Source organism: Sorex araneus, chromosome X (assembly GCF_027595985.1).
Source record: "Sorex araneus isolate mSorAra2 chromosome X, mSorAra2.pri, whole genome shotgun sequence".
Lineage (NCBI taxonomy): Eukaryota > Metazoa > Chordata > Mammalia > Eulipotyphla > Soricidae > Sorex > Sorex araneus.
This window is the reverse complement of record NC_073313.1, coordinates 79110859-79124124: the sequence shown is the minus strand read 5'-3', so window position 1 is coordinate 79124124 and position 13266 is coordinate 79110859. Positions and strand designations below refer to the sequence as shown.

Here is a 13266-nt window from a genome sequence, read left to right as displayed (position 1 = left end):
TCTTCCAAGGACCCTAACACCCATCCCTTGCAACCCCCCTGGCTCTAGTAGATAACTTTTAAAAATATACCCTATCTTTTCACAAAATGTTTAGAGATTAAAAACTCAAGTTGTAAAGAATATCAGATGAAATAACTGTTGACTGGTGTGTCACATGATCTTCCAGACATAGTATGTGTAAATCACATAAAACCTCAATCTAAGGACCTAAAATTAGATTTTATTATATTTCCATAACCAGCAAGAGACTTTGGGCTCTTTTTTATTTATTAAGTTAATACAGCATAAGAAATTTGATTATGTCCCAGATCTTGATTATGTTGAAATTATTAAAAATGAGGTATCTTTTATCAGCACTGCTTATTTCAAAAAAATTATTGTTGCTGATGGAGAACCCGTTTATCAGTTCCTCTGCTAAAGGAAATGAGCCAGTGACCATCTCATTTGTATTAATGACTGCATTTGATGGTAACATTTAAGATGTGTTTGGAGCAATTCCTGGCACATATGGGGCTCCCTCCCGACTCCCCCAGTAGGCTAAGCATTTCAAAGAGGGAGAAATACGAGAAATAAGGAGTCCAAACTGCCTGTCGCCATCCCAAGGCTACCTCATTTAGAAGATATTTGGGGTTCATTGCTCTTTGGTTACTGAAGTGGGAGAGCATATTCTGAAGGACATGATTAAGGAACGGTTACCATGACAATCACATCCAAAGAATTTGGAGGAGACAATGGTTTTGTGGAGCTCATCCATTTTGAGTGATTGAACTAGTCTTTTAGGTCGATTCAGACAGCTGCTGTCTCCGGATTTTATTTTTTCCATAGAATTCACCAGTTGATTAGTGATTGGCAGGAGGGGGCATTGAAGCTTGGCTGTCTGTAGTACAAGGGTGAGTCACTAGTGTCCACGACCACGATGCTATTGTTAAACATGCAGGAGAGTTATTGTGGTGGATAACGGTCTCTAGTACGCCGCTACTGGATTCCTCTGGAATAATACAAATGGTTTGTCTAATTTTACTTATTAATTCTGTCAGGACAGGATGAGTTTAACATGATTTATTTTAAAGCATGTCTGACCCTAAAGTGTTTGGGTTTTATTTTGGATTACTTTGCTGTCATCACATTCCCTCCAGTGTGTTTGGCTGCTGTTCACATTTATTCTTGCGCAAGATCACCAACACAACTTGGATTGTGTCTGGTCCGAGACACAGTTGCACAGCACAGACTGAAAAAAAAAATGCAGGCATCAAGCGACCTTCCATGGGTATCTTCCGCCTTCCAGCCCCAACTGAGAGTTAAGTGCGCCAGACCAAAAGCAATCAAGCGCAGACAATAGAGCTGCATGGGTAGCTAAAAGCTCCCTGGACATTTTTCTAATTCCCCGCTGACCAGCTCTTGATGGGGGAAACATGAGCTAGGGAACTTAAGATGTCTCCAGCAGGGGCCCCTATTAGACGCCAGTATGATTATTTTGCCTACCCAGCCTTTGACCTTTCTCTTTTCTGCCCCCTGGAGGATGTCAGGGAAAGTGCAATAAAAGTTTCACTTGGCTTCCGAAAGGGAGAGCCCACATCAGGTGGTTTCTTAGCAGACAGGTTGTCTTACTTCCCTCTCAAAGCCTGAACTTGTAGGAGTGAGAAATAAATAAGCAAAGGGTGGGAGAATTACTGGCACACTTATATTATTGGGAAGGAAGCCATCCTTGTTCTTTAAGGAAAGGGCTCAACTACAACCAATAAATCTATTTTTTAAGGAAAGAGCCAGTTTCCTCCAAGTACAATACAGGATGTAGTAGAAGCTCCATCTCCAGAAATAATCAGTCCCAGAGGAGGGAGTAAGAGGAAATAGTGTAAGGGTGTAGGGACAGTACAGAATTTAAGGCACTTGCCTTGCATGTGGCTCACCCAGGTTTGATCCTGGGCAATGTGTATCATCCCACAAATGCTACCAGACATGATCCCTGAGCACAGGTCCAGGATTAAGTCCTAAGACTGCTGGATGTGGCCATCAAACCCAACCCAATTCAAATTCCAAAAATTCTGTTTCTAAGTAAATTAGGTAAAGGACCCAGAGGGTTTCTTCTAAAGGCTTTTTTCTTTTGCTTTTTGGGTCACACCCAGCGATAGCACAGTGGGTAGGGCATTTGCCTTGCATGCTGCTGACCCGGGTTCGATTCCTCCACCCCTCTTGGAGAACCCCACAAGCTACCAAGAGTATCTCGCCTGCACGGGAGAGCCTGGCAAGCTACCTGTGGCGTATTCAATATGCCAAAAACAGTAACAAGTCTCACAATGGAGACACTACTGGTTTCCACTCAAGCAAATCGATGAGCAACGGGATGACAGTGACAGTGACACAGCAATACTCAGGGGTTACTCCTGGCTCTGCACTTAGGAATTATTCCTGGAAGTGCTTGGGGACCATATGGGATGCTGGGGATCAAACCTGCCTTGTGCAATGCAAATGTCCTACACACTGTACTATCACTCTGGTCCAAGGGTTTCTTCTAAAGTTAGTCCCTTTCAAACATTCACTTTTGAAAGTTAAGTTCACCGCTGGCACAGATCGGCCTTCTTCTGGGCATTTGACTTGCCAGTTAAGAATCCTTTCCTTAGAGTGAAGCGCAGCCTATCGGTAATATTCAGTGCAGCCTTAGTGTAGATTGACTTTGTTTTCTCTTTAGCCACTGCTTATTTGATGATCTGCTGAGAATTGGTTGGTCAAGTTGGGGGCAGTCCTATTGTGGCCCAGTGCTGGCAGATACTTGCCATAATTTGGACATTTTCTTTTGTGGTTGTGGTTTAGATGGCCTCTTTCATTTGCTTAGTACTTCTTGTGAGCCTCCTGTGTGCCAGGCAACTGTTCTGGACCTGGAAGCAGCGAACAGAGCTGACAGGGGCTGTTCCCTTGGGGAGCAGGGCTTCCCTCTGATTTCATTGGCTTATGTACACATCCCAACTGATCTAAAGGTGCACATGGGATGAGTTGTAGCATTTCACACTTGGGGACTAAGACAGTGATCAGTCTTCTTTCTCCTTAATTCCAGCCAATCCTTTCTCAATAAGGGGTTTGGGGGAGGGATATTGAGGGTGAGACAGTAATGGCAATATGCCAGTGGGGTAGCTGCCTGGGTAACAGGAGGGTACCACATGGACCTCGATCTTTGTGGCCCGGTAGGAAAAGCCCAAAGCACACCTGTTTCCTAGGGCTGGGGAAGCATCAGCACCAGGTTGCGCCTACCCACCGTCTGCATCCTGATCCTGTTGTTGGTTGGAGAGCAGTCACACTGTACCTCATTGCCATGGCAACGCCTCTAAATATTCCTCTGGTGACTTGTGCGCTACGTTCTGCCTGGATCTGAGCCCTCCTGTGGCCAAATATTCTAAAGATGTTAAAAGAGGGGGAAAAAAGGGCTCAACTAATAAATCTATTCTAAACGACTGAGTCATTTGTTTTGATTACCCGGGTGATTGCCAAATGTTCATTTAAAACTGAAATAGACCATGAGCTCACTCTGCTAACAATGCTGAGTGTTTGAGCGAATCCAGCTTGATAATGAGGGAGCCAGATCCGATGCCGGGGCAATGTTAGATGATAAACAGACCGTGTGTATGTACTGGTGGGGTGAATTATACAGACCCTCATGACTGTTTTCCTTTGACTTTTAAGGGTTGTGGCTAAGAAGTAGAATTTTTCTCCTGGGCCATCTCAAAGGAAGTCAACTTCGGATTTTGCGAAGTCCTGACTTTTCTCCCGAAAAGTTAACTTTGCCTCTTGATTCTCATTCTGCCCTGACTTAGGCACGTGGGACATTGCCATCAACTCTATCCTCCTTTTGCTGAGTCCATCCCATTTGCCACATATCCTGTGTGAGGTAAGTCATACTGGTCACCACCAATTCTTACACTATATACAGTCTGCTAGTGTGTGGTGTTAGGGCAGGCATTGTATGAAGAGCTCTGTTCATACAAGAGGTATGCAAGGCTTCCTTTTATTTATTTTACCTTAAACAATTCCATTGTCACTTAGGTTCCCTGGTTATTTATAATATTGTGAACTTTCATGGTTTTGATGTTCAAGTTACTATACTTTCACTACCACCAAAACGTCCTTGACCCCTCTCCACTAGTCTTTATGTCACCTCTTATGTCCCCCAACCACTCCCCACACTGCTTAGTGCTCTCAGTTTTGTGATCAAAGGAAGAGGCTTCATTTTAATGGCCGCAACCAGTATCATGGCTTATTCTAATGACTGGATCCTTGGGGGATGCCTTTCCAAGGTGGTAAATAATCTCATTTGCTTTTCATTGGTAGGGGGTGGGTGGCATCACGAGTGACTGTGTTCAGCACAAGAAATTTGTGAAAAGGGCTGCTTGAACAGATCTGCTCTTGTCACTGCTTGAACAGTAGGGAGCAGGAAAGCTGCAGAGAGCAAATGCTGACCTGAAGGGAGATTTCTGCTGACAGATAGCTGTGAGAATGTGGGATGACCCAGTCAGCTGCCTGGAAATTTTATGCCTCTGGGTGAAAGAAGCCCAGGTGTGACAGTGGCACTGAAAATCTGGCAATAGGAACTCCCAAAGAGGCCCTCCTGGTGATTTAGTATTAACATGGGCCAGCAAAATTGTTTCTGATTTGTACACAAGTTCTGAGCAGCCCAGCTAGGTGGAAAGCCATTCAAGCTGACCTTTCATTTCTCATTTAGCCATGGTGGCATGTAGATCTGTTGTGCAGATCCAAGGTCAGTTATTTCTGCTTCGGAGAGACTGGCTATTTCCCTTTGCAAATAATAAACAGGGAGGGGATCTCATAGATGGGCCATCCAGGCACAAAGTCAGAGACCCCAGCCTTTCTATGCCCCAGTCATTACTTGAATTTACAAGAGAGGATATAACCTTTGCCAGCCCCAGATTAGTCCAGAGGTCCAATTTCGACCTGTGGTTTTGCTTTCCTAACCTCTTCCCATGCAACATCCTACAGTAAGGATACGCCCTTTTATTTCAGTTAGGGTAGGTATCCGTCTGGAGTGATAGCACAGTGGGTAGGGCGTTTGCCTTGCATGCAGCCGACCTGGGTTTAATTCTCACCCCTCTCGGAGAGCCTGGCAAGCTACCGAGATTATTTCACCCGCATGGCAGATCCTGGCAAGCTACCCGTGGCATATTTGATATGCCACAAACAGTAACAACAAGTCTCATAATGGAGACTTTACTGGTGTCCGCTCGATCAAATCCATGAGCAACTGGATGACAGTGATACAGGGTAGGTATCCACTAGATGGAGACAGCACCTTTGTTACATTCTACTTGGCTAACAGGACTTGTCACAATTTTAAAACATTATCTTCAGATAGAGGCATGGGTGTTGGAACATTGTATGACTGAAACCCAATTATGAACTTCTGCATAATGCTCTATCTTATTTATTTATTAAAATAAAAATGAAAACAAAACAACAACAACAAACAAACAAAAAACCTGTTATCTTCAAATACCCAATGCTAGTAAGGGGAAAAAAAAACATGTTTTCTTTTTTAATCCAGCTGAATTTTATCAATGTCATCAGTTACAGTGATAGTGGGAAATCCTGCCCAGGGCAAAGATGTTCCTCTGGCCTGATGGTAAAACCTTCAGCAGTTTTTCTTAGCAGCCAGAGGTGGATGTTTCCATCTTGGGTTGAAGCCCTGGCATAGTTTTCACTTATAGACTTTCCCTAAAGTGGTTGTTTTCAGACTTTTTTTTTTTGGCTTTTTGGGTCACACCCAGCGATGCACAAGGGTTACTCCTGGCTTTGCACTCAGGAATTACTCCTGGCGGTGCTCAGGGGACCATATGGGATTCTGGGAATCGAACCTGGGTTGGCCACATGCAAGGCAAACGCCCTACCTGCTGTGCTATCACTCCAGCTCCATCGGACTTATTTTTTAATGGTCTAAGACCTAACAAGTCCAAATGTATCCTCAGGTCTAACTCCCATAGAGAATACCATAGCAGTATGGCTTTGCTTCAAGTGGGAGACTCTCAACTTTCCTGTTCCTCCGAGGGACCCTCTGTCAGTTGAAAAGCATGTTTCTGTCTCTACAAAACACTGATTTTTTAAGCTCTGTGACTTTTCATGGCTCTTAATCTTAATTTTCCAGTGTCTAGATTGTTTAAGGAAATAACAGATGGTGGTGGGGGGAATATCCTCCCATCAACTTAGTTGGAAAGGCTGAGTATGGTCCTTTACATGCATTGTTTTCTTTAGTATTTCCGCAGAGGCCAACACTTTGACACATGTCATCAGTCTAAGCTTAAATAGAACTAGGTGAAGATTGTAACTGAAGTGTTTCAAACATATTTGAAGTGGTTTTATGATATGAGAAATAACCCCAATGACATCTCTAACCTGACCCAAATTTAGTATCTTTGAGTTTCCTTTTAGAGCATGTGTTTCTCAGTTGAATTCCTCAAATGGAATCTCATCAGTTGTTTCACCCTGACATAAATGTCAAAGATTCCCATAAAACTTTAGTCCAGTAGTCAAGAAGAGAAATGGGATTTCTCTCCCATTCTTTAATTTCATTCGTTCATCCAGCCTCTTAGGTACCAGGCTTCTTCACATGTAGAAATGTGAACAACAAGAATAATTACCTGGAAGATTGGTATTCTTCAAGTATAGTTACAGCCTGAGATGATTTCCACCTTGTAGATGAGCAAGCCAAAGCTACCCTTGGTTTTGTTTTAATTACATTGCCTAGTGTGAAGTGGAACGGTATGGGTTCAGAGGTACAGTTCCAAGTCCCAGTCTGTAATCTGCTGTCTTGAGCCTGTGCGCTCTGCCCTCCATAGCATGTGCAAACAATCAAGAATGTCACCATAGCTCGGGAGGCAGCTGTGCCTGGGACCCACATGCCCCCAAATGAAAACAAATGTAAACTGTGTATTTCACACTCAATTTTTTCAAAGTTTGTTTGGAATAATTGAACAGTTTTGGAAAGTGGACCTCGCAATTTCCACTGAGGGTATTTTAAGATTTGTGTTTTAATGATAATATGTTCCGTTTTATGTTTAATACAGCCTTTGTCATAGATACACTTTATAATTCAAGAACTTGGAAATGGCTCCATTTGGCTGACATTCAGTTAGGGAATGATTTGGAACAAAATTTGGAACACAGCGTCATTCTTTAGTATGTACATGAGCCGGCTACCACTCTGTGTAATTTGTTTCTGCAGCAATGACAATATTGTTAATTAATAAGACATGTATTTTATATCTAGGAAATGTTTGTATCACTGACATATGGTCACTTTCAGTATTGATTTGGCAGTTTTATAATATTGACAAAAATCTTAAATACAGTAGCCATAGTGATTTGAGTTCTGCCATTTATATTGATGTGACCTCTCTTCGTGGAACACTTAATCGTAAGTATGACAATCAGCACAGATGGTCTATACAGGCTTAAAGAGTTTTAAAATTATCAGTCTAGAGCCAAGGTCTCAAACTGGTGGGCTGGATCTGGCACACAGAGGTGTTCTTTTCATTTTTAAGCAAATTTCCAGCATTTAACAAACGAAGAGTTTTCACATTTGAAAAAAAAAACAACAACGGAGTTTTAGCTTCTCTGAAAATGCCAGAAGATCTCGAGAGACTGATCCTGCATTCCTATTTGGCAACATTCTGCTAGAGCCAAATAGCTGCTGTATCTTTAGATAGAGCATTAGCTCAGAAATTTGTCACAGTTTCTGCTGTTTTCTGTTGTCCCTTTCACATGAAGGAGAAGAACAGGTTCTTATTATTGGAATTTTCTGCCCAGTTATAAGACAAGAGCTCTTAGAGGCATATGATTTGTCCTCCCCAGGTCTATTGAAATTAAATCCACAAACTTAGAAACATCCTTTCCCCAAAAAAGTCTATTTGTTAATTTTCAGGGGCACAGTTTTGAGTGAGGGTCATTTGAAAGGAGTTTTTTGAAAAGAGGAGTTCATTAAAATGTTTGAGGGAAGGGGCACCTTCTGATGATTCCTGATTAAGAAAGGAGTCATCAACAGAGTATAGAATATGGATTTTTATTATTTTTGGGGGTTGGATTGCTGTGGTTATCCTCAGTTCTTCTCAAACTGGAACATGGCAGTCTGATACAGGAAATCGGGAATAGGAGCTGAGGGTCTGTGATTCCAACCAGGCAGCACTCCACTGGTCAGAAGACCTAGTTTTCTTAAGTAACAAGGGGTTTTAATTTGTTTAGTACTTTTTTTTGCCGTACCCAGTGGTGTTTAGGGCTTATTCCTGGTTCTTCACTCATGGATCACTCGCAAATGATCACTCCGAATGTGGTGCTGTGGATTGAATTTAGGTAAAGCACATGCAAGGCAAGTGCCCTACCTGCTTTACTATCTCTCCGGCCCTAGCAAGGGGGCCACTAAACAATTGTAAGAACAGATCTATGTAGTGAAGGTTCTATTATCTTTACATTTTGGCCAGAGAAAGAGAAGGCAATTTGAGACAGCCTATTAACAGTTGAATGTTCATCGCTAAACCTGAGTTCATTTCTAGTTGCATCAGGATCCATTCCAAAAATTGATCATCTGTTTTGAATGCAGCATAGCCCATGTGAAAAAAGATAAATCTAACTTTTATTTTACAATTTAAATAATTTTAAATGCTTCTGATAGATGAAGGGTCCAAAAATATTAAAGCTCAAGAGATACACAGGTAAGGATTCTGGGGCTTTTTATTTTATAAATTCAGGAGATTATAATTACAAGACTCTTAGCCCCCTTATAAATGAAACCACTAAAATAGGTTTATTACCAAGTTTCTAGCTATCATATAACTTGTTTACAAAGTTATAGAAGTCAGAAAGGAAAATGAGGGCAGCATATTAAAAATATGTTGAGAGTAAACCTTAAATATTCTCACCAAACCCTAAAAGAGGCAACATCTGAACTAATTTGAGTGTGGTGATTATGTCACAAAGTACATATATACTAGATCATCATGTTGTTTACTTTAAAGGTACATAGTTTTTTGTTCTTCATGCCCACAGTTAAGCATGGGGCAATAATGAAATTAAAAGTATACCAGGAAAAAATTGGTGGTGAATTTCACAAGATAATCAATTTCTCAATTCTGCACAGAGCTCATCTAGATGTTCAAGCGTGACACATGGGAAATCTCCTTACTAGTTTGTTGAGTGAGTTTTCTAAGTTGGGAGAAGGGGCAGAGGAACGGGGAGGGAGTTGGACATTTACTTTCTGTCACAAAGTAAATAACTGGAAAGAAACGTTCAGCCTCACTGGTATGCAAAGACAAGCATATTCAAACAGCAACAAAGTACATTTTAACCTTTTTAAAATCAACAGAAACAGAAAAGCACAATGCTAATATACCGCTGAACTAATAAACACTTCCTTAATGCTGCATTCTAAATTGGTTAAATGCCTTTGGGAAGTTCTTGAGTAAGTAGTATATAGCAAATTGATAGTCTTTTGGTCTAGTAATCTTCCTTTGGAAAATGTGTTCTTAAAACCCAAGTGTTTTAAGATATAATCCAAAAGATTGTATGTTATGGATATTTATCACAGTGTTTCTTGTAAGGACAAAGGTATTAGTGGCATGGAGAGCAGTACAGTAGATGGGGTGCTTGCAGAGCTGGGAGTAAGTCCTGAGCACCGTCAGGTGTGGCTTGAAAGCCAAATATATATACTGAAATGTCCAATATTAGAAGAAATATTTTTTGCATAACTATGGTATATCTCTATGTAGTAGAATTCCATGAATCTGTTTAAAATGATCATTTGATGCTTGAAAAGCCATAGACAATAATTTGTAAAATCCAACCTTAGATTTTACAAGGTGCAAAATTGTATATGTGCTATGATTGTAATCATATTAAACGAGTGTGTATGATTGGACAAGAACTAGAAGGCCCGGGGCTGGCATGATAGCACAGCGGGTAGGGCCTTGCACATAGCTGACCCGGGTTCGATTCCCAGCATCCATATGGCTCCCTGAGCACTACCAGGAGTAATTCCTGAGTGCAGAGCCAGGAGGAACCCCTGAGCATCGCCGGGTGTGACCAAAAAAAAAAAAGAACTAGAAGGCCCATTGACAAATGTAGCCCTTTGAGATTTTGTTTGTATTATTGTTCTATTATTTGTACATTTCAGAGTGTGATAATCTTGACCTTTTACCTGATGGAGTGAACTCCACCTCATAAGCAGCCATGCTCTCCCTTGATCACCCAGGTGGTATTTAGTAATAAACTAAGAGACCCATTGAGAGCTCCCACCTAGAGCTTACACATGGATTTCTGATGAGATAGTTCCTTCTTGCTGCTTTGTACCATCATCTAAAGCCGCCATTTTCCTTTCTCCCGGTTTTCTGTGATTGGCAGAAAGGCTTCTTGAAAATTTGTTTCAAGGGGCTGGAGCAATAGCACAGCGGGTAAGGTGTTTGCCTTGCATGTGGCCGACTCGGGTTCGATTCCCAGCATCCCACATGGTCCCCTGAGCACCACCAGGAGTGATTCCTGAGCATCTCTGGGTGTGACCCAAAAAGAAAAAAAGAAAAAATTTGTTTCAAGAGCTTTTCATGAATGTGTAGCCATGCCAGACAGTGACACCTCCTGCCTAAAGGGTCAATGTACACCTTAAAGAAGCAATACCCTTTTATTTCCTCTGCTGATTTCAGTTAACTCGCAAAAATCCCCTTTGTGTCTGGAATCTTCTTACAAGTGACCACTCCCCTCTAGTGCAGCCCGGTTTCATATACAGTTGTTTCCCTGCTGTACATAGACTTTTCTCCTTTAATTAGGTCAGTTACTTCATGTCTGTTTTTCTTTTCTGACATGGTTTCCTCTGGCTCTAGCAACACATATTTTCCCCATATGTCATTGCCTCTGGAGCTTCATGTTGCAATCGTTTTTCAAGGGGAACAGAGAGCACATTACTAAGGGGGGGAGTGCTCTTGACTCCTTGCCTGCCCTTTGCCTGCCTGAGCGCTCCTATTTCTTTTGGGTCTAATTCTGTTTGGTTTTGTCATCTTCATCGTCAGTTATGTTTGGACTAAAAGATACTTAAGTAAAAATAATGTAAGTCAGAAAGATGTCTGGCAAAGGTGCTGGCCATTTGTTAAGGTTACTGGTTTATTTATCTGCCCTGTCTCTATGGTGACTAAATTTGGGGCTGGGATTTAATGGACTTAATTTTGACCTCTTGTACATCTCTGAGCTTTCCCAGCCTCTGATACAGCAGGAATTTGTTTTCACTTTAGGAGAGAAACTAGTTCACTTAGAGTAAAGGTCCTAACCAGACTCTTGAAAAGTGGAGTGTGCAGTCTTGAATTCTTACACTATATCCCATCGAGGGTCAGACAACACTTGGAAGAAAGCTGAGCAATACATGCACTCAACATTACCGATTGCCCTAGGAGATAGTTTTCTTTTCAGTGAGCTATTGTTTCTTTAATGTAAATGAATGTGTGTGGATTTTTTTCTAAGAGAACCTTCTATAAAAATATTAACTTAATGGGAGCATTGGTTGGATATTTCATTTAAAATTATTCCTTCCCCTTTTCATTGTGGTCTCATGAGTTAAAATACTGTTAATCATAGTTTCCTGCATGCATTGTTCAAACACATATTTTTAAATTAATGTCTCTGTTATCTGATTATATATTTGCATGCGTATAAATATTCAACCATGTTTCAGGATGAAAGTGTATTGTATACTACTGCACTATGCTGTCCACAGTGTTGTATTTAACTAGGATTCCCATAGTAAAAATCAGACTTGGACACTGAAAAATTCAAATCTAGGGTTCTGTCTATACCCAACTGATATTAAATGAAGACATGATATCTGACCCTTTAAGTAGCTAGAGTCACACCATCCTGGATTTCACTTGGTTCAAATGACCTTTTAATGTTTTATCCCCACATTTAATGTGCTTTGACACTTAAAGAGACACAAATTCATTTCCTGCTGTAGAAAGGAAATGCAATTTTTTATCCCAAATGATATCAGAGTATGATATTTAAAGCAGTACTCTATATGTTAAATTTGTTTGAAAATCCCTTAACTTTACTTCTCTGAGGAAAGACTCACATATATGAATTTGCCTTAAAACCAAAACAAAGAAGTCAGTAAATGATCGGTATAAGCCGCCTGTAGAAATTCAGATGCCAAAAAAGCAAGCTAAGTGCCTTGGTACCCATATTCCCAAGGATACTCAGATTTGTCATCAAGTTCCATTAGAGTCCAAAATAGAAACTTTTGAGTACTTCACCTTTCTATTAAAATTTCTTACCATACTAAAACCCTATGGATTATGGTATTTGTTTTAAGTTTTCTCCCATATTGGTTCATCTAACAATAAGGCAAAGACTAAAGAATTCAACACCAGTGCTCACTTGTTAAGGAGATCTATATTTATAAGATGGATGCTCGATACCCATTAGGTTCCATCTTGAGTATGGAACCTTAACTAGTGTCTTATAACTATGAATAGAGGAATTTATTAGATTGAAGTCATGGCTAGATCATAGAAATTTTATTATGGTCAGTACACAAAAGAAAACTGGGGACAGAAATTTTAAAGTTATATTAAAATGTTAAGTCTGAAACCCTTAATAATACTTGAAAATGAGTAGCTCGCTTATCCTTGTTATCATTGTCATCATTATTGTACTATCGTCCTTCTGAGTTGTAAAGGCCAGTGTAGAGAACTTAATAATACTAGTTATTATTTATTTCATTATTTCTTGAATTTCCATTTTGTATAAATCACTCTAGGAACCAAACAAATTTATATTTATAAAAAGGAATAAATAGATAAAATGCATTTAGGACAGTTGCCTCACTTTCTTATTAAACACACTCACTTCACAGTTTATATAATATCTTTCACTTAATTCTATCCATTTATTAGAAGAACCATTGGTTTTTGTCAAACTTCCTCGACTAAATACAAAAGTCATGGTCCTTTGATCCTCTGGTGAGAATTGATACCCTCCATAAGTCTCAAGACATTTCTTAAGTCAGGTGATATTTCCATTTCTTTGGGGATATAAATTAATAATTTAATTAAGCTATAGCTAGTGTTTCTACCCCAGAACCAGTGGTGCTTTTCTTTGTAGATTCTGATGAGGGTTTTGTACATACCTGCCAGCATAAGCGGACCTAGTGGACCTATTCTTGTACCTGTAGTGTATTTTGCTCACTGGAGTGGTTCCAATGCTGATCAATTGAAGAGGATGAGTCTCATTCTTGACAAT

General features: G+C 40.4%; 1 protein-coding gene across 2 annotated transcripts in view; it reads left to right on the top strand.

The window, feature by feature from the left end:
• Positions 1-13266, top strand: part of FHL1 (four and a half LIM domains 1) — an 83489-nt gene that overhangs the window by 30267 nt on the left and 39956 nt on the right. Inside the window, exon 2 of one of the 2 annotated variants that reach the window (XM_055120926.1) lies at positions 3804-3877. The exons of the other annotated variant lie outside the window; for it this stretch is intronic. The gene's annotated coding sequence lies outside the window, so the exon portion shown is untranslated. The remainder of the gene's footprint in view (positions 1-3803; positions 3878-13266) is intronic. 2 annotated transcript variants of the gene reach the window in all.